Source organism: Oryctolagus cuniculus, chromosome 8, assembly GCF_051225735.1.
Source record: "Oryctolagus cuniculus isolate XC-2025 breed Fujian yellow rabbit chromosome 8, ASM5122573v1, whole genome shotgun sequence".
In the NCBI taxonomy this organism is placed as follows: Eukaryota; Metazoa; Chordata; class Mammalia; order Lagomorpha; family Leporidae; genus Oryctolagus; species Oryctolagus cuniculus.
Genome location: NC_142874.1, coordinates 137,922,781 through 137,943,608, shown reverse-complemented (window position 1 = coordinate 137,943,608; position 20,828 = coordinate 137,922,781). Strand labels below are relative to the sequence as shown.

Genomic DNA, 20,828 nt, shown 5'->3' with positions numbered 1-20,828 from the left:
TGCAGGTGTTTGGCACAGGAGTTAAGATGTCCACTTCTTGCTAATGTACACCTGGAAGACAGCAGGTGTTGATGGCTCCCTGTCACCCACACGGGAGCCCTGGATCAACTTCTGAACTCATTAATTCATGAGCATCTGGATAGTGAACGTGGATAGTGATAGTGGACAATCTTTGCCTCTCTGCCTTTCAAATAAATAACAGTAAGTAAACATTGGTTTTAAAAAAGGATGGGACCCGGCCGGCACCGCGGCTCACTAGGCTAATCCTCCACCTTGCAGCGCCGGCAAACCGGGTTCTAGTCCCGGTCGGGGTGCCGGATTCTGTCCCGGTTGCCCCCCTTCCAGGCCAGCTCTCTGCTGTGGCCAGGGAGTGCAGTGGAGGATGGCCCAAGTGCTTGGGCCCTGCACCCCATGGGAGACCAGGATAAGTACCTGGCTCCTGCCCTCAGATCAGTGCGGTGTGCAGGCCGCAGCGCACCGGCCGCGCCAGTCATTGGAGGGTGAACCAATGGCAAAGGAAGACCTTTCTCTCTGTCTCTCTCTCTCACTGTCCACTCTGCCTATATATATATATATATAAAAGGATGGGACCCTAATAAAAAATGTAGCATGGTTTTACACAAGTAAGTGGCTAAGAAATACCTAAGTACAGTGCCTGTAGTACTTTACCTAGAAAAAGTCCTAAAGTTGGCTTGGCCACAGGCATGAGGGAGGGGCTGCAGCCTTGAGCTGTCGGGTGGAGGACAGAGTTGCTGAAACTGGGTGGGAACTTACAGCTCCGCGTGTGGATAGGGAATCCCACGTAGCGCAGGCTACATCTGAGATCACTGGGAGACACTGGGTCGTGCGGGCGTGCGTCTGGTCTGACTTCTGACCCAGCTCAGCTGGCTGTGGTTTCTCCGGGTGAGTAGCACGTATCGATCGCGGGGAACACATGTGCGTTTTCCAATCCAGTGGTATTGGAGGACTGACTCTGCAGTGTAATGAGATGGCTGTTCTTTGTCCTTTCACTGCGCCCAAAGTTCTTGGCAAGTTTGGCACAGATCCCCGTGCTAGCAAAGCCTCGTGTGGGTACTGGTGTTTTCCAAACATTTTGTTGTTTCTTTCTAAATGCTGTCACAGAAGCCGGCGCCGTGGCTTACTAGGCTAATCCTCCGCCTAGCGGCGCCGGCACACCGGGTTCTAGTCCCGGTCGGGGCGCCGGATTCTGTCCCGGTTGCCCCTCTTCCAGGCCAGCCCTCTGCTGTGGCCAGGGAGTGCAGTGGAGGATGGCCCAGGTGCTTGGGCCCTGCACCCCATGGGAGACCAGGAAAAGCACCTGGCTCCTGGCTCCTGCCATCGGATCAGCGCGGTGCGCCGGCCGCGGCGGCCATTGGAGGGTGAACCAACGGCAAAAGGAAGACCTTTCTCTCTGTCTCTCTCTCTCACTGTCCACTCTGCCTGTCAAAAAAAATAAATAAATAAATAAATGCTGTCACAGAGCACTTCAGGGTTTAAATCTACCTTTAAACGGTTTGAAAAATTCTGATTTCCTAAACCCCTCTGGCCCCAGGGGAGGAGGGAATGAATGGCCGATCTACAGTATTGAGTGTTGCCAAGAGAGCCGGGACGTGCCAGGAGCTCACAGCCAAGGAGCAGCTTGGCATTCCTGTGGTGAGCTGACAGTGTCTGCACGACACCCAAGTGTAGCACAGCGGGTGTCATTCTCTCTGGGCGGAGTGTTCCAGGCAGGCTTTCAGAGTCCCGGACTGCGCTGTGTGGGAAGTAGGTGGGAGAAAAGCACCCAGGTAGAGCAGGACACACACGAGGACGAAGGCAGAGACACGAGGAGCGGATCCATGGAGGTCTCTTTACCGTCAGCGCACAGAACGTGGTGGTGTGTTAGTTACCAAAACACAGGCCGGGTGACGTAGCACAGATGTGTTTCCCAAGGTCCAGGTGTCGGCAGGCTGACTTCTGCTGAGGCCTCTGTCCTGGGTTTGCAGATGGCCGTCTTCTTGCTGTGTCCACCTGGTCTTCCTTCTGAGCTCATCTGTGTCCTAATACCCCCCGTTTGTCCTAGCGGATCAAGCCGAATCACATGGCCTTATTTAACTTCAGTTACTTTTTTTTTTTTTTTTTTTTTGACAGGCAGAGTTAGTGAGAGAGAGAGACAGAGAGAAAGGTCTTACTTCCGTTGGTTCACCCCCCAAATGGCTGCAGTGGCCGGCACGCTGTGCTGATCCGAAGCCAGTAGCCAGGTGCTTCCTCCTGGTCTCCCATGTGGGTGCAGGGCCCAACCACCTGGGCCATCCTCCACTGCACTCCCAGGCCACAGCAGAGAGCTGGCCTGGAAGAGGAGCAACCGGGACAGAATCTGGTACCCTACTGGGACTAGAACCCGGTGTGCTGGCGCCACAAGGTGGAGGATTAGCCTAGTGAGCCGCAGTGCCAGCAACTTCAATTACTTTTTAAGGCCCTATATTCCGGCAGTCATGTTCTGAGGTCCTGGGGATAGGACACAGCCAAGCCAAGCTGTAGCCCAGCGCCCACATGTCCAGGGCCTGGTGCTTCCTCATCTGGGATGCCCACCGTGACCTCTGCCTTTGACCTCTGCCTTGTGAAGGTTGCGTTCTCACTTGTTCCAGGGACTCGTCCCAGGGGCTCCCTCCTGCTCTGACAGGGAGCAGGTCCTGGTCCTGACCATTCTCTCAATCAGCACAGAGCATCGCCCTCCCTCAGGGCTCCCCCCCAACAGAGGAGACCGTCCCTTCCTTCCGCTTGGCGCTTGACCTGCTGCCTCCCGAGCTGTGCACGTGGAGTCTCCGTGCCCAGCCTTACCCTCGCAGCATGTTGCAGGGCAGGCCCTCTGACACGCTTGCAACTCCTTAGGCAGAGCTGGGCTCTGCTGGACTCCCAGGTCCAGTGAACACGGGACCGCCACGGAGTCCTTGTGTATCCTGTGTGCGTCTCGTCACCCTTTTTAACTCAGCAACCCCTACTCCAAAGTAGTCAGGTGTCCCACAGCCTTGCAGAATTGCCTTCAGCTAGTGAAACGGAGGGTCTCAGACAGTTGCTGTGTGACCTGACGACTGCTGTTTCCACACACACTTGGAATCAGAAGTCGACCTAAAACATTATGTTTCTGTAACTAAGAAAGCCCAAGATGTTTGTCAACCCACGTTTTTACTGAGCAGTGTTCTCTGGGGTTTAGATGTGTGTCTATGTATGTGCGTGTTTGTGTGTGTGACATATATGTACCCAATGATCCCTGGATGTATGTGTGTGTGTGTGTGTGACATATATGGTACCCAGTGATCCCTGGATGTGTGTGTGTGTGTGTGACATATATGGTACCCAATGATCCCTGGATGTGTGTGTATGTGTGTGTGTGTGTGAGACATATATGGTACCCAATGATCCCTGGATGTGTGTGCATGTGTGTGTGTGTGAGAGACATATATGGTACCCAATGATCCCTGGATGTATGTGTGTGTGTGACATATATGTACCCAATGATCCCTGGATGTGTGTGTGTGTGTGTGTGTGTGTGTGACATATATGGTACCCAATGATCCCTGGATATGTGTTTGTGTGTGAGAGAGACATACATGGTACCCAATGATCCCTGGATGTGTGTGCATGTGTGTGTGTCTGTGTGTGTGTGTGTGACATATATGGTACCCAGTGATCCCTAGTGGTTAACACACCAGTTATGATGCCTGCATAGGAGTACCTGGGTTCAATTCCTGGCTCAGGCTTCCTGCTAACGTTGACCCTGGGAAGTAGCAAGTGATAAATGGAGTTCTCACTGCCCGGGTGGGAGATCAGGATTGAGTTTCCAGTTCCTCACTTCAGCCTAGTCCAGCCCTGGCTGTTGTGGGTATCTGGAGAGTGAGCCAGTAGATAGATCTATGTCTGTCTGTCTGTCTCTCAGGTAACAATGATTTTTAAAAATATAATAAAAGATATTTGAAAGAAATAAGAACAACCTTCCTAGTGTGTGTTCTGAGGAACCAAAATCATGTTGTTGTTGAAAAGGTCGTTTCTACCACAAAACAAGCCTTCCGTGGCCAAATTTCTAGCAAGTTTAGAAAGTACCAACAGTCCCTGTTCTCATGGAGAGCAGTAATGATAACAACATAATAAAGACTCTGAAAGGTTCCGAAGTCAACATACATATTGAACTTTATTTTTCCTGTATTCTAAAACATTTAGGCCTTGGGGCTGGCATTGTGGCATAACTGGTAAAGCTACCACCTGCAGCACCAGCATCCCTAGGTGTGCCAGTTTGTGTCCCGGCTGCTCCACTCCCAATACAACTCCCTGCCAATGGCCTGGGAAAGCAGTAGAAGATGGTTCAAGTGCTTGGGCCCCTGCACACATGTGGGAGACCCGGAAGAAGCTCCTGCTCCTAGTTTCAGTCTGGCTCATCCCTGTTGTTGGGGCCATCTGGGGAGTGAACCAATGGATAGAAGAGTATCTCTCTCTGTCTCTCCCTGTCTCTCTCTCCCTGTCTCTCTCTCTCTCTCTCTTCCACTCTGTATAACTTGAACTTTCAAATAAATAAATCATCTTTTTTGAAAAAAAGGAATAAGAAATAAAGTGTTCAGGCCTTGAGAACCTGGTACTGGCTTCTGAAAAACTCCAGACTCCAAACATTTATGATGCTTAAAATGAACTATCATAGCAAATTTCTGTACCTCACTTGGAAGTGTACAATTGAAACCCAGTGCAGAGGAATTGGATGCTCTCATTTAGGTTTAGAAATGGAATTGTAGGAATTGCATCCTTCTGACAAATGGAAAGTGAAAAGTGAATCAGATTTGCTTGTCTTGCTCAGTGATTTTTAATTTTTTGAATCTTCTGTATAAACTAGCTATTATGATGATGCAGTCATCAAATGGTATGTAATTATATCCATGAAATAATGGATAATGAGCACTTTTTTAAATGGAAAAAAATCCGTAAAGTGATTATCGGATGATGAAAATAAATTAATTTAATTCAGTACTTGCAAATTGAAAATGGCTGTGACCCCTGAAGCACTAGATGTGCGTCCACAGGTTTTTTTCATGTGGAAAATTACAACTGAAAAATGCTGAAATACCATGAAAATGGGGCACCCACTGCCTGCCTTCCTGTAAATTCAGTCTTTACAGCTTAAGACAGCAAATTCTTAGAGAGGCTGGTGAGCAGATGTTTCCTCGCTAGTAAAATGACCAGGATTTGGGCCACGCCCTCTTGACTGTGGGGTCCAGACATCTAACCCGATCGCTAGACCTGCGGCCAAAAGACAGCACATTTTGGCACCTGCAGCATTTCTCCTTCCTCTTCTCCCCCTGTCCCAGCCACCCAACAGAAGTAAATCTCGAGCTGTGAAGTTGTAAAACTCTTCCTTAAAGACTCCACTGGTGCAGAACAGTTTGCTGCGCTGGCCTCCCACAGAGGAGTATATTTTGGAATATTCCACATTGGCTTTGTGTAAGTCGTCTGTTTTGCTGTGTTTTCCAAATTGTTTCCGTCTTTGGGGTCCCATCTGTGTACCAGAGAAGTACTTACAATAGCAGGTGGTGCTATTGGTCAAGAAAATAGCCACACGGATGACTGTCCCCTTGTTCCCATTGATTCTTGAATTCAGACTGCTAATACTGCCCCCAAATCAAACTGATCATAAAGTAGTTTATACCACATAAACTATACATATATTTTCCACATACATACTATACATACTTATATTTTCATAGTGGTCAATGGAGCATAGAATTGCAGATGTACCAAAACTTGCTATTTTTTAATGGAAAGATTTATTATTTATTTATCTGAAAGAGTTACAGAGAGGAAGATCTTCCATTCACTGATTAGCAACAAATAGCAACAACAGGGCTGGGCCAGGTGGAAGCCAGTAGCCAAGGAGCTTCATCTGGGTCTCCCACATAGATGGCAGGGGCCCAAACACTTGGGCCATCTGCTGCTGCCTTTCCCAGGCCATGAGCAGGGAGCTGGATCGCAAGTGGAGCAGCCAGATCACTGACCGGCACCCGCATGGGAACATCGCAGGTGGCAACTTTACCCACTAGGCCACGACGTCAGCCCCCCGACTTGCTTTTTCATATGAGAGATTTTATATTTGAGAATATAAACTGGGGAATCAAATGAGGGAATAACTTGACCTGTGATTTACGTTTTGCTAAGTGTAGGGTGGGCTCCAGTGTAAGTTATTGAGTCTTATCATAAAGTTGATTCTAGAAAATGAATCAGTTGCCACAGTCAATAAGAAAATAAGCGTGAGCTGTTTTATTTGAGTTTAACATGCACTTTAGACAGGAAGCATGTTCTCCGCTTTGCGAATGGGAAGGCAGGATTACTTTTCGTAGCAGATGTCACGAGATCCCAGGCCTCTGCCTCCCGAGCCTGCCTCTGCAGGGAGACGAGTCTGGGGACTCGCCTCTGCCTTGTTCTACCTCTGCTGCTCGTTTACCTTCCTGGCAACAACGCAGCGTTGCTGGAAGAGCGCCCCCGGTGATCCACGGGACTCGATTCTCCGACACTTGGACTTCGGCACATCCTCCAGGAGCCAGCTTGTTCCAAGTTTCTACCCTGCAGGCACGCCAGGTGCCACAGACCCTGTCTCTGAGCAGTGCCCAGACAGGTCAGCCCTGCAGACCCTAGCAAGGGGCTATCCCATGCTTGCTGAAAACCGCCCCGTTATAGCCTCTCCAGAGGCAGACAGACAGACAGACAAAGCTGCCATTCCCTGCTGGGCCACTCCTCAACTGCCTACAACAATCAGTGCTGGGCCACAGCTGAAGCTGGGAGCCGGGAATGCAACCCGGGGCTCTCACGTGGTGGCAGGAACCCATGAGCTGTCACCACCGCCTCCTGGGGCCTGCGTGAGCGAGAAGCTGGAGTCGGGATTCGGAGCCAGGATTCCCAACGTGGGGACGTCCTCTTGGCTGCCAGGCCAAGTCATGCCCCCCCATGTTTGTATTCAGCTGCTTCTAGCCTGTGCTCCTGTCTCTGTCCCCCTGTAATGGTGCAGCAACCGGTGGGCAGGGTGGCCGTCATCTCTCACAGCCATGAGGCCAGAGCGAAGACCTTGTCCACATTCTCCCCAGTGCACAGACCAACACGCGGTTGCTTACCTACAAAAACGACTGCTTCAAGAAGCCGGCATTTGATTTGGCGCTGGTTGTGGTTAATTCCCATGGTTCCAGCTCAGCTGAATGTCACCAAGTCCGTGTGGACTTTTTGGCAGTTTTATTCTGCCCTGGCTGTCCACGCAGAGTCCTCTCCAGGTACCCACTCACCATGCAAGCAGGGTCTGCGCTCCCCAGGGAGGGCACCGACGTGAGTGGGAACTGCGCTGTTGGGGTCTGCAGTACTCTTGTTCAGAAAATTGAGAGTTTGCTAATTCTGCAGAGGGCCATTGCTACAAAAGGAAAAAGAAAGACTTTGACCTTGGAGACGAGTGGACTGCAGGGTAAATTGGGACTTGACCGTTTACTGCGATGACACCAAACCTAGAAATCGAGTGTTGTGTGTATGTCCCCAGCCTTGGGCAGCTGCAGAGAAAGTATTCGCTTGTTTCATCAGTCAGTGCCAAAGATCCACTGAGCAATTTAATGCTACCTGAGCGCCTTACGCAAGAATGTTACTCAAGTTAAACCTTCAAGTCTGGCTTCTCTAGGATATTCTTTTAACAGCTAACGTTCCTTGGTGATGTTCAAGAACTACTGATTTTGATTTTTAAAAATTATCCCTTGGAGGGCCAGCGTCACGGCTTACTAGGCTAATCCTCCGCCTGCAGCGCCGGCACCCCAGGTTCTAGTCCCGGTCGGGGCACCGGATTCTGTCCCGGTTGCCCCTCTTCCAGTCCAGCTCTCTGCTGTGGCCAGGGAGTGCAGTGGAGGATGGCCCAAGTGCTTGGGCCCTGCACCTGCTTGGGAGACCAGGAGGAAGCACCTGGCTCCTGGCTTCAGATCGGCGCAGCACCGGCCATAGTGACCATTTGGGGGGTGAACCAACGGAAGGAAGACCTTTCTCTCTGTCTTTCTCACTGTCTAACTCTGCCTGTCAAAAAAAAAAAATCATCCCTTGGAGATTTTACTCATAGGAACAAAAAGCAAGTGTCACGAAATCACCGGCTCATATTCGCCACTGTATAAATAACTGCTGAAAATGTACAAAAGATCTGAAATCAACCCTCAATTTCTTCATTTTTAGTTTTTCAATTTGTTAGAGAGAGCGAGATTCCCTATGCATTGACTTACTATCTAGATGCCTGCAATGGCTGGGGCTGGGTCAGGCCAAAACCAGGAGCCAGGAACTCAATCTGAGTCTCCCACATGGGTGGCAGGAGCCCAACTACCTGAGCCATCCCCTGCTGCCTCTCAGGGAGCGCGTTAGCAGGAAGCTGGAATTGGGGAGTGGAACTGGGACTTGAACCCGGTCCTCGGGTGTGGGAAGCGGGTGACTCAAGTAGCATCTAAGGGGCCGACACTGTGGCGCAGTGGGTTAACGCCCTGGCCTGCAGTGCTGGCATCCCATATGGGCGCCGGTTCAAGACCCGGCTGCTCCACTTCCCATCCAGCTCTCTGCTGTGGCCTGGGAAAGCAGTAGAAGATGGCCCAAGTCCTTGGGCCCCTGTACCTGCCTGGAAGACCTGGAAGAAGCTCCTGGCTCCTGGCTTCAGATCGGCACAGCTCTGGCTGTTGCGGCCTTCTGGGGAGTGAACCAGGGGATGGAGGACCTCTCTCTGCCTCTCTTCTCTCTGTGTAACTCTGACTTTCGAATAAATAAATAAATCTTTAAAAAAAAAAAAAAAGCAGCACCTTAACCAGCCTGCTTATTGCCTGCTCCGTGTTCATCCCTGTGGAAGGCTATAATCTCAGCTGCACTGTTCCTCTAAGTGAGGCGGCACAGAGAGGCTACCTTTCTTCAGAACTCTGTGCCCAGCGCGCTGCTTCCTGCATCGGGGCCTCTGGCGGGCCCTGAACTCCCTCCCTTTAAACGTGACCAGCAGCAGGCTGCTCCACAGGCCACTGAGGTGTGCAGGTCTGTCTGCCTGTGCGCCAGCAGCCCCAGTGCGGTCTCCGTGAACTGGGGAGGATTGCAAGCGCTCCCTAACGCCTGACGCCACGCCCACTGCCCGGCGAGCGACTCGACTTCACACTTTCGGTGGCGTCTTGGTGAGACCAGCACTGAAGGGCTGGGGCGTCTGGCTTGTGACGTCATCACCTCACTGTAGCAGCAGAGCCCCTCAGAGCTCCGTGCCGCTGATGTCAGCTGGGGGCTGTGCCCGTGTGTGCTGCCCGGGTATTTGCAGCCCCCGTTGTGAGCGTCTGTCTTTCCTTCCTGCTCAGGGCCCCTGAGTCCTGCTTCCAAGCCGGGCTTCCCGGGAGTCACGTGGGTGGTTTCATCTCTGTACCCGGGGCGTGGTTGTCAGGATTGACCAAGTTCATGGCTATAAAGCTCTCAGGGCAGTGCTGCGTAGCAAGGGTTACGCAGTGGGTGTTTTAAGGTGAGGTTGTGCAACCTGGATAAGTGGCTCTTTAAACTTCTTAAAGGGGAAAGAAGGATTGGAGAAGATGTGTTCTGGCAGAGGGAGACATCTCTTCTCCTTCTCCTGAGGTAGGAATGGAGTAGGGTGAAGGGCTCTGCACCAGAGAGGGCGGGAGCGGGACCGCAGGTGGTCCTGAGATTTCGGTGGCCGGCAGTGAGCCCAGGGCTGCCTGTGGGGCTCTTCAGAGTACAGAGACCACAGCAATCAGCTGGCAGTGCGTGGGGCTGGGGGCCGGGGGCAGAGGTCAGCCAGGAGCCATGGCCAAAGCAGAATGATGGAGGAGCCATTGTCCAGACCCGGTTGCTTTAGAAGATCGGGTTCTTGGCCGGCGCCGTGGCTCAATTGGCTAATCCTCCACCTTGCAGCACCGGCACACCGGGTTCTAGTCCTGGTAGGGGCGCTGGATTCTGTCCCAGTTGCCCCTCTTCCAGGCCAGCTCTCTGCTGTGGCCCGGGAGTGCAGTGGAGGATGGCCCAAGTGCTTGGGCCCTGCACCCCATGGGAGACCAGGAGAAGCACCTGGCTCCTGGCTCCTGCCATCGGATCAGCGCGGTGCGCTGGCCGCAGCGGCCATTGGAGGGTGAACCAACGGCAAAGGAAGACCTTTCTCTCTGTCTCTCTCTCACTGTCCACTCTGCCTGTCAAAAAAAAAAGAAGAAGAAGAAGAAGAAGAAGATCGGGTTCTTTTGTTGCAAATGTTTTTGAAATCCTTGCCTAGTGTCTTTATTACAGGCGTTCTCCATGACCTTTTGGTGCCTTCCTCCGATAAGAGAAGTGTGTGTGTGTGTGTGTGTGAGAGAGAGAGACAGAGAGAGACAGAGAGAGACAGAGACACCTGCATGACTCACGTGTTGCTCTCAGCTTGCCCCGAAGGAAAGAACACCTTGTACTGGGGACAGAGAGCGGGCAGCACCTGCAGGTGGCTGCACAGAGGTTGCTGTATCCACTGCCGGGGAGCTTGGGGCCGCTTCTGGTCCTTGGGGGACAGACGCCTCCCCAGGCCCGGGGCTTGCGCTCCAGCTGCCGTTGCCCCAGGCCCCCGGGCTGGCCCGACATTCCTGGCGCTGGGGCTCGGCGGCTCGGGGCGCCCTTTGCCCTGCGGCCCTGGCCCCGGCCGCTCAGCTGCAATTCCTTCCGAGGCACAGCCCTGTCTCGCTGCAGCGGGTGTTTATCTTGTAACCCGCAGACAAGAAGAAGGGAGGCAAATTCCAGCCTTTTAAGAAGCTGTTCGGCAAAAGGAAAAAGAAAGTGACATCGTCGTCACGCGAGGCGTTGGGGAAGAAGAGTCACTGTCCCCCCCGGAGTGCCAGCAATGGGACCTTCTCGTCCGATGAGGAGAGCGTGGCCGACAGCCTGAGGTAACGACCCTCGCCCTCCCGGGTGGGCCAGGGGCCCTAGAGGCGCCAGCAGGGGCTCAGCAGGCGGGAGCAGGATCCCAAGTGTCGTTCGTTCATCTGGGAAGCGTGGGGGGCTCGGGGCTCGCTGGTGGCCCCTGCAGCAGGGGAGCTGACCTCACTGGCCGGGCGGGCGCAGGGCATTCCTTTCGCTGCTCTCACTGGAGGTGGGAGGCAGCTCACACCGGCTCAGCAGTGCACCTCGGAGGGAGGCAAACCAGGCTCCGGTCAGTTGGCCAAGGGGAAGGGTGGCCATGCCCACGGGGAGGGCTTGCCCTTGTGTCGCAGATGCAGAGGGCTCGGGCACCAGGGCCACCCTTCGCACCCCTAGCCGTCCCTAGAAACTTCTAGAACCTCTTCTCAGCGAGCTTCTAGCTGCTTTCCCCCCTTACCTCCCTCCCTCCTCTCTTCCTCTCCCCCCAAAGCTTGCTCCCTGCCCTTTCAGAACGCAGGTGCTAGGTCTGGCCTTGACAGTGCAAGAACCCAGAAAAACACTGGGCATTGCCATCAGAGGCAGCCAGGGTCCAACCCCGATGGTGACAGCTCAGGAGCGTCGCAGTCACCGCCTTCAGGAAGCTTTTCCAGCCTTCGGGCCTGGTGCATTTGCCCCTTGCCCGTGTTCCCTAGTGAGGTCTTTGCACGGTTCCAGCGAAGCACTTAGCACTTTCGATGAAAGTTATTGATTTGCTTTTCTGTCTCTCGCCGACTGTCAGCTCCATGAAGTCAGGGCCTGGGTTTTCTTCAGCCTCCTATTAGGTGCTCAAAAAAACATGGCCCCTGAGTGCCAGGCATCGCACAGCTGGCAAAACCTGTGCCCTGCCCGCTGCCGCGTGTGGTGTGACAGCAGCAGCCCTCAGCCAGCCCGAGCACGCTGAACCTCGCCGTGGCCGCCAGCAGCGTCCGCGCGCCGTCCCCGACGCTGACTCTTGTCCTTCCTGGGCCTGGCTCTCTGTTCCATTTAAGGCAGAGGAAGATCAAGTGCACCTGAGGGAGCGGTTGAAAGGCAGGAACGGGGCTGGCAGAGACGGGCCCACGGCCAGAGCAGCAGCGCTGAAACTGGGCTGAGAACCGGCCAGCGGGAACCCGCCCTGACTTCCTTCGGTTTCTCCCGCTGTCCAAGGAATGCCAACACTTTGCTGGCGGTTATCAGAGTGAGATCCAGACACTGCTCAGGTGTGGCCAGGAAGCAGCCGGGTGCCAGATCAGGTCAAGTCTACGAGGTTCTCCTTTGGGAGCACCAGCCAGCGAAAACACAACGTGTCCGCCCCAGGCTGGGCTGAGACTTTGCCCAGTTCCTGATTCCGTACTGAACCACGTCGGATTCCCAGAGGAAGTGGGGCCCTGGCCGGTTCTCGTCCCATGTAAATCCCTTCTACTTCCCAGTTGCCACTTGGTGTTTTCCCTAAGGCTGTAAGCTTTGGAAGCCTTGGAGAATTCCACATTGGATCATTTCTATAAAACAGAGATAATGGCACCTGTTGTCAATATTGCTCTTGTTGATAAACCTGCATTTATGAGACACATGCTAGATTTTAACGAAATATTTGTCTTTGTAAAATATTCATTAGTAAGGGAGCCAGGCCAATAAGCTTTGGGCTAGAAAGATTAAAAAGTCTCTCTTTAGGGGTGGGCATTTGGCACAGCCACAAGATGTCAGTGCCCTGGGTTCAAGTCCCCACTCCGTTCCCAATTCCAGCTTCCTGATGATGGGCCTCTTGGGAGCAGCAGGTGATGGTTCAAGTGGTTGGACCCCTGCTGCTGCCACTGACAAGGGAGCCTGGGGTCACATTCCTGGTCCCCGGGCATTTGGGAGTGAACCAGTGGATGGGAAGTCCTCTCTCCCTCTCTCCCTCTCCCTCCCTCCCTCCTTCCCTCCCTCCCTCCCTCCCTCCCTCCCTCCCTCTCTCCCTCCCTCCCTCCCTCTCTCCCTCTCCCTTCCCCTCCCTCCCTCCCTCCTTCTCTCCCTCTCTCTCTCTGTGTGCGTGCGCACGTGCCTCTGTCTCTGCCTCTCAAATAAAAAATGAAAGTTCTCTTTAACTACTTTAAAATTGGGATAGAAATACAGGCAAATAGAAGTACCCTGAAGGGTGCATGCCCCCTTTATTGCAGGAAATGACAGTGACAAAGTCACTCAGCCCACGCAGCAGACACTGCGTGCATCACTCCTAGCATCGGTGACTTTGTGATTATTCAGTCTCTTTGCAGAGGGAGACAGTGACCAAGGTGTTTCCAGCTTATTTTCAGTCTAACGACAGACTGACAGATGTTAGTTCATATTGTGCAGTCATTCAAGATAGTTGTCACTGCAACACAAAACTCAAAATCCCATGAATATCCTCTTTGGTGCAAGTTCCAAGGAGGCAGATTTGAGCCCACCGTGAGGGGGCCTTCCTGGTTCCTAGAGCTGCCTACAACGGGGAGTCTGGTCGGGCCACAGCGGGCGGGAACACAGAAGGTGGGGTTCCTGCACTGGCCGGAATTTGAGGGTGCTGACCTGTAGCATGCTGTTGAACTCTGAGCGTCTGTAATTCTAGAAACGTCTCAGCGGCCAAGAATAGCTCTGTATTGATCTCTTCCTGCCTGCAAGTTTCCATTTCCTTTGGGCTGTCAAAGCATGCTGTTGTCTCTCTAGGGTGGCAGCCTCTCTCTCCCGAGCTGCTGCTTGGAAGTCATACAGACCTTGGGGAAAGCAGAGCACTAGAACGTGATCAGTGTTTAGCAATTGAAAGCGATTTCTTGATTAATTCGATGCAACTAACATTATATTTCCCAAAAGTGTGTCAAGTAGATGTTACATTTAAAAAGGCATCTTGGAAAATAAGTTCGGGAAATTAAGGCCACGTAGGATCCTTTCCCTAGGATGTTACAGGGCTTTTCTTGTACTCAGATGCCTTGTGGATCCCTGAGAAGAGGGAACATAGAGCATTCCAAGGTTTCTTTGACCACAGCCCTTTTCCACAGAGAGTGTCCAGTGGTTACATCAAACATATCCCATTCACTGGACTTAACAGAATGTGTTTTGCGTCGATGAACTCACGTAATACGTACCATGACCCCTGGGACTGACAGTGCCAGCAGTTCAAAGACAGAACACTAAAGCTGGAGGGACTTGGCCAAGGTCGTGCCGCTGGAAGGGCTGAGCCACTATTCAAGCAGCAGACGGAGCATCCTTGCCTGCCCCCCATCTGCCTTCCCAGGAGGCTGCAGGCTCGCCAGGAGCGGGTCCCATGGCCCTGAGCTGCCCTTCTGGTCCTGGGCCACCAGGCTGCTCCCGCCAGCTGCCTGCCTGAGCCCCCTGCTGCTCGCTGGCTCCACTGCTCCTGCGTCCAGCTCCTCCTGCATGCGTGGTGGCATCACGCACAACTACAGCGCTCTGTGCCAAGTGCCAGCTGTCGGGCCTGTGGACAGGGCGGGCTCACTGTGGCACTGGACCAATCAGGAGAGAGCCTCGGAGGAGGAAGCCAGGAACTGACCCAGGCAGTGGGTAGGATATGGAGTAGCTGAGGGACAAGGCATGAACTTATCAGAGAACTGCAGAAGCAGAAAGAACCTTACAAAAATGAATGTGGGCTGGTGCCGTGGCTCACTAGGCTAATCCTCCACCTGCGGCGCCAGCAGTCCCGGTCAGGGCGCCGGATTCTGTCCCGGTTGTCCCTCTTCCAGGCCAGCTCTCTGCTGTGGCCCGGGAGTGCAGTGGAGGATGGCCCAGGTGCTTGGGCCCTGCACCCCATGGGAGACCAGGATAAGTACCTGGCTCCTGCCATCGGATCAGCGCAGTGCGCCGGCCGGCGGCGGCCATTGGAGGGTAAACCAACGGCAAAAGAAAACCTTTCTCTCTGTTTCTCTCACTGTCCACTCTGCCTGTCAAAAAAAAAATGAATGTGGCCAACAGAATAGGGGAACTTCTCAACACATGCAGTGAGGCCAGTGATATCCTCGTACCAACACCAGACAGAAACACTGCAGTAAGGAAAAAAAAAAAAAAAAACCAACCACAAACCAATACCCCATATGACCATAGACACAAAACTCCCAACAAAGTACAGATAGCAAGGTATGAAAAGGATTATATACCATGACCACATGGGTTTAATCCATGAATGCAAGGTTGGTTTAACATACAAAAATCAATCAACATACAAGAGAACTTCAAACAGGATGTGGAAAAATTGAATGAAAATGTTTATTTTGGAGCAAAAACATTCTGAAATATGGGTAGGTTTTTTTACATAATACTCATTTTTCATGAACTTTTTGAAGACTCCTTGTTATATACTGTATTAATAAAACAGATAACAAAAACCATATGTACGCTGGCGCCATGGCTCAATAGCCTAATCCTCTGCCTTGCGGCGCTGGCACACCGGGTTCTAGTCCCGGTCGGGGCGCCAGATTCTGTCCCGGTTGCCCCTCTTCCAGGCCAGCTCTCTGCTATGGCCCGGGAGTGCAGTGCAGTGGCCCAAATACTTGGGTCCTGCACCCCATGGGAGACCAGGATAAGTACCTGGCTCCTGCCTTCGGATCAGCGCGGTGCGCCGGCCGCAGCACACCGCCACGGCAGCCGTTGGAGGGTGAACCAACGGCAAAAGGAAGACCTTTCTCTCTGTCTCTCTCTCTCTCACTGTCCACTCTGCCTATCAAAAAAAAAAAAAAAAAAAAAAAAAAAAACCATATGTACATCTCAGTGGATGCCGAAAAAAGATTTGGCAAAATCGTTACTGTTTCATGATTAAAAAGGCCACTAGGAATAGAAGGGAACTTCTTCAGCTTGATAAAGGGTATGTTTGGAAAATGCCACTGACACCCTACTTATGGTGAGCGAATGAACGTATTCCCCTTCAGATCAACAGCAGGACAGAATGTCTCATCCTTATGCTCAGCCATCAGTCTTGAAGAGAAAAATGTAAAACTATTTCTGTTTTTTAGATGCCATGATCTTACATATAGAAAATTGTAAGAAACACACACACACACACACACACACCCATTAGACTTATAAACAAGGTTGAGCAAGGTTGCAGGATGCAAGAGTTGAGTTTCTGTATCTTGCTTATATTTTTGTGTAGTAATAAAAAAAATCTGAAAGTGAACTTAGGAAAACAGTTCCATTTATAATAGCACTCAAAAGAGCAAAATACTCAGGAATATTAACCAAGAAAAGTGCAAGGCTTATATTCTAAAAATGACAAAATATCAGTGAAGTAAGATCTCAATAGATGGCAATACACTGTGTGTTCATTGATTGGAAAGCAATGTTGAAAAGGTGGCAATACGCCACGAATTGATCTACAGATTCAGTGCCGTCCCTCCCCAAATCTCAGTTGTCTTTTTCCCCCATAAATTATCAAGTAGATTATAAAATTTATGAAGCTGCAAGGGACCTAAAATAGCCAAGAAAATCTTGCAAAATGAAAAACGCTTTTGCACACGCTACTCAAGCGAGAACTCACTCCAAGGAATACAAACACGTGAAGGGTGGCGCTGTATTAAGGATGGGTCTGTAAGTCTAAGATTCTGTAAGTCAAGACTGCAGGCTCTCCTCCTTGTCCTTGAACTTGGACAGCTTGGCACGTTTCTGTTGGAACTGACAGGTGACTGGGTTTGTAGCTGTTGGGCACTGTGCATTCCATAGAGTGTGAGAGGCAGGGATGAGCCTGGGAGATGTCACACAATGCGTAATCGATTCCAGTCTCTTCCAGCGACTGTAGTTTGTCTGATGAGTGTATTTAATTGCTCCTTAGCATTTCATTTGAATGAGACGCGCAGATCTGTTTAGAAAGAAAACTGCTGATCAATTGCAAGTGCCCCTGTTACCATGGCGACGAGCTGAAATGGGACTATAATTATATTTCCTTATTCCTGAAGTGAATCCCTAATCATTGCCATAGTAATTACCCAATATCTATGGTCCCAAATTACATGATGCTTGTCCAAAAAAGACAAAAGACAAGGAGTGGGAGGGCTGGCCTGAGGCGAGCGCTCGCTGCGCCGCTGCAGAAAACCTCTCCTTTTTTGGACAGGGAGAATTCCCCTCATCGGCTTGCACCCTGAAGTTAGATGATGTCAGTGGTCTTGAAAATGTACCTAGTGCTTACGGTAGTGGCGGGAAGGCTGGGTCGGGTAGAATGATTCCAGCTGTGGCAACTCCTAGCGTCTGGAGCAGTAATGAGATTTCGTATTATCTGAAAGTTCTAAGTTCCAAGGTCAGTGGACAGAGCAGCCGAGCAACATCAAGATCTAGGCTGACCCACTTTTTCCTCTGGCATCTTCAAGGAGTGGGTGTTTGGCCGCACAGTCACAAGATGGCTGCCACAGTTCCAGGGGTCACACCCAGATAATAAGAACTAGGGACAGAGAGGGGACTGCCCTCATCGGGTGTGTGTGTGTGTGTGTGTGTGTGTGCGCGCGCGCGTGAAGGAGGAAATCTTCGCTAGGATTGTCTCTCCTCCAGCACACTGTCCTCTGCTTTTTATTGTTCTGTTCACACAGCCGTGCAGACGTAGTTCTAGATAACTCAAGTGAAAAGCAGACAGGCTCTCCAGGTCTCCTCCCGTAGCGCGAGTGCGCAGTGGCTGACGGACAGTGCCCTGGGCTTCAGCGCCAGCTTTTCCTTCTCACTCCTCTTGCCCTCTGACCTCCAGGGTCAGGCCTGTCCCGCACCTCCCTCTGCCCTTCACAGCTTGCAAAGAGGAGCCGGGGGCATGGTGCCCCGCGCCTGGGCTGGGGATCGCAGCACACAATGGGTGCACACGCCACCGTGAAAGCAGGCTGTCCCTTGGGGAGAGATAGGATCGCACGCCACCAGGCAGTGGGCTCGCCTGAGCAGCGGTGCACCATGCCGCCGGTCGGGTCACTTAGCTGGTGGCGTCCGGTTCCCCTCCCAGGAGCCTCTGAATTTCCTCTGAATTTACCTCTGGTAGGCTGCGCCGTCAGCATCCCCTGAGAGTAGCCAAAGGGCCAGCTGCTCCACCTCCTCTCCCGCTTCAGCCCTGCCTGCGACCAGCCAGAGCGCCTGTCTCCTAGGACCTGGCCTGGCCGCTGAGTCACAGGTGGAAGGAACGCAGCTTCGAGAGCCCGTGTGTGTGACTTGTCCCTGCAGGCTGGTGGCGGCTGCGCTTTCTAGTGCAGGATCGATCTCTCTCTCTCTCTGTCTCTCTCTCTGTCTCTCTCTCTGATTGATTTATTGGGGTTGGCTTTGTGGCGTAGCGGATAAAGCTGCCGCCTGCGACACCAGCATCCCATGTGGGCCCAGCTCGAGCCGTGGCTGCTCCACCTCCCTCAGAATCCGCCCATGTGAGCCCTCGTCCCCAGTTAATGGGGGGGGGGCACTCCAGAGCACTCATGGGTGGGGGAATTACAAAGTGTGTTGATTGTGCAAAGAATTTTGAAATCCATGCATACACAGGATCTTCAAAAAGTTTGTGGAAAATGCAAATTATGAAAAACTATGAATAGATACCAAATTTTAAAAAAAATTATTTATTTGAAAGGCAGAACTACAGAGAGGTAGAGACAGAGGTAGCTTCCATCCGCTGGTTCACTCCCCAAGTGGCCACAACGGCCAGGGCTGAGCCAGGAGCCAGGAGCTTCATCTGGGTCTCCCATGTCGGTGGCAGGGCCCAAGCACTCGGGCCATTTTCTGCTGCTTTCTCAGGAGCATTAGCAGGGAGCTGGATGAGAAGGGGACCACCTGGGACTCGAACCGGCGCCCATACGGGATGCCAGTGTCGCAGACGGCAGCCCTGCCTGCTACACCACAAGGACGCCCCTAAACTTCCCTTTCACCTGCGTGTTCCTTGGACTCTCGGGAGTGCCCACGTGGATTCTGGAGGGGGCTCCTGGTGTCTGACCCTGCTGGGTGGAGGGCCGGGTGTGGAAGCCTTGGGGCTGCAGCTCTCTCAGACACCACGGCCGGCTTGCCCAGGGCTGCACCTCAAACTTACTCAGGAATTAGGGGAAAGCAGGGACTCCTCCCTCTCTTCTTCCTCCTCCTCCCTCTTCTCCAACCAATTTTCTTCTCCTCTTCCCTGCACCCCCCTCCCCGCTTTTTTTTTTTTTTTTTTTTTGGACAGGCAGAGTTAGACAGTGAGAGGGAGAGACAGAGACAAAGGTCTTCCTTCCTTCCGTTGGTTTACCCCCCAACTGGCCGCTACGGCCAGCGCTGCGCCAATCCGAAGCCAGGAGCCAGGTGCTCCCTCCTGGTCTCCCATGGGGTGCAGGGCCCAAGCACCTGGGCCATCCTCCACTGCACTCCTGGGCCACAGAAGAGAGCTGGCCTGGAAGAGGGGCAACAGGGACGGAATCTGGCGCCCCGACCGGGACTAGAACCTGGTGTGCCGGCGCCGCAGGTGGAGGATTAGCCTAGTGAGCCCCGGCGCCGGCCATCCCCTCCCTGCTTTTACAACCTTTGTCCTGTGACGTCTGTGCCAATCTTTACAGATGGTGGCCGTGAGATTTGGGTGGAGGCTCTGGCGATGATGGCAAATCTCTGGTGTGATATGAGGACAGAAAGCGCCCAGTTCCTCTTCCAGCCGTGTCTCCATGGAGCTGCAAGTCAGAGTCCCATAGTTTTATATTTTTTTAAATCCTGATCAATACACCCGTGTTTATTGCAGCATTACCCGCAGCTGCCCAAAGTAGGGCCAACCCACGCGTCTGTTGACAGAAGAACATATAAGCAGGAGGTGGCACAGGTACACGGAGTGTTGTTCAGCTTGAGAAATGAATGAAATTGTGCCAAATGCCATAAGGCAGGCACAAAGGAGAGATATTGCATGCCACTTACAGGAAGCACGCTGTCCAGTTTCTAGGTAGAAGGTAGAATGGGGCAGGTGCTGTGGTGCAGCAGGTGAGGCCGCCCCCGGGGACTCCTGCGTCCCGTATTGGGGCACCTGGGATGAGTCGTGCCTCTGCTTCTGATCCAGCTTCCTGCTAATGCACGCCCTGGGAGGCAGCTGATGATGGCTCAAGTGCTTGGGCCCTGCCACCCATCTGGGAGACTTGGATGGAATTCCTGGCTCCTGTCTTTAGCCCAGCCCTAGCTGTTGCAGGCTTTAGGGAGTGAACCAACAAGTGGAAGATGTCTCTCTAGCGCTCCCCTCCCCATCTCTCCTTCCCTTTCCTTCCTTCTTTCTTTCTTTTTTTTAAAGATTTATTTCCTTAATTGAAAGTCAGAGTTACACAGAGAAAGGAGAAGCAGAGAGAGAGAGAGAGAGAGAGGTCTTCCGTCCACTGGTTCACTCCCCAATTGGCTGCAACAGCTGGAGCTGTGCCAATCCGAAGCCAGGAGCCAGGAGCTTCCTCCACTATCCCAGGCGATAGCAGAGAAGTGGATCAGAAGTAGAGCAGCCAGGACTCGAACTGGCGCCCATATGGGATGCCAGTGCTGCAGGAAGTGCCTTTATCCACTACGCCACAGCGTCGGCCCCTTCCCTTTCCTTCTATTCCTCCTCCCCCACTCCTCCTGTCATTGTGCTTTTTGAAATAAAAAAAAAAAGTAGGGGGCCGGCGCCACGGCTCACTAGGCTAATCCTCCACCTTGCGGCGCCGGCACCCCGGGTTCTAGTCCCGGTCGGGGCGCCAGATTCTGTCCCGGTTGCCCCTCTTCCAGGCCGCTGCTGTGGCCCGGGAGTGCAGTGGAGGATGGCCCAAGTGTTTAGGCCCTGCACCCCACAGGAGACCAGGATAAGTACCTGGCTCCTGCCATCGGATCAGCGCGATGCGCCGGCCATGGCGGCCATTGGAGGGTGAACCAACGGCAAAGACAGACCTTTCTCTCTGTCTCTCTCACTGTCCACTCTGTCAAAAATTAAAAAATTAAAAAAAAAAAAAAAAACTAAGTAGGGGCCTGGCATTGTGGTGTAGCGGGTAAAGCTGCTGCCTGCAACACTG

General features: G+C 52.6%; 1 protein-coding gene across 4 annotated transcripts in view; it reads left to right on the top strand.

Annotated features, from left to right (window-relative positions):
* The first annotated feature begins 10,444 nt into the window (after positions 1-10,444).
* Positions 10,445-20,828, top strand: part of CRACD (capping protein inhibiting regulator of actin dynamics) — a 43,363-nt gene continuing 32,979 nt past the window's right edge. For 2 of the 4 annotated variants that reach the window (XM_089302729.1, XM_051820253.3), the window contains exon 1: positions 10,447-10,901. The gene's annotated coding sequence lies outside the window, so the exon portion shown is untranslated. Of the gene's footprint in view, positions 10,902-20,828 lie in introns of all 4 variants that reach the window. The other 2 variants (XM_089302730.1, XM_089302726.1) reach the window with 2 other exon arrangements.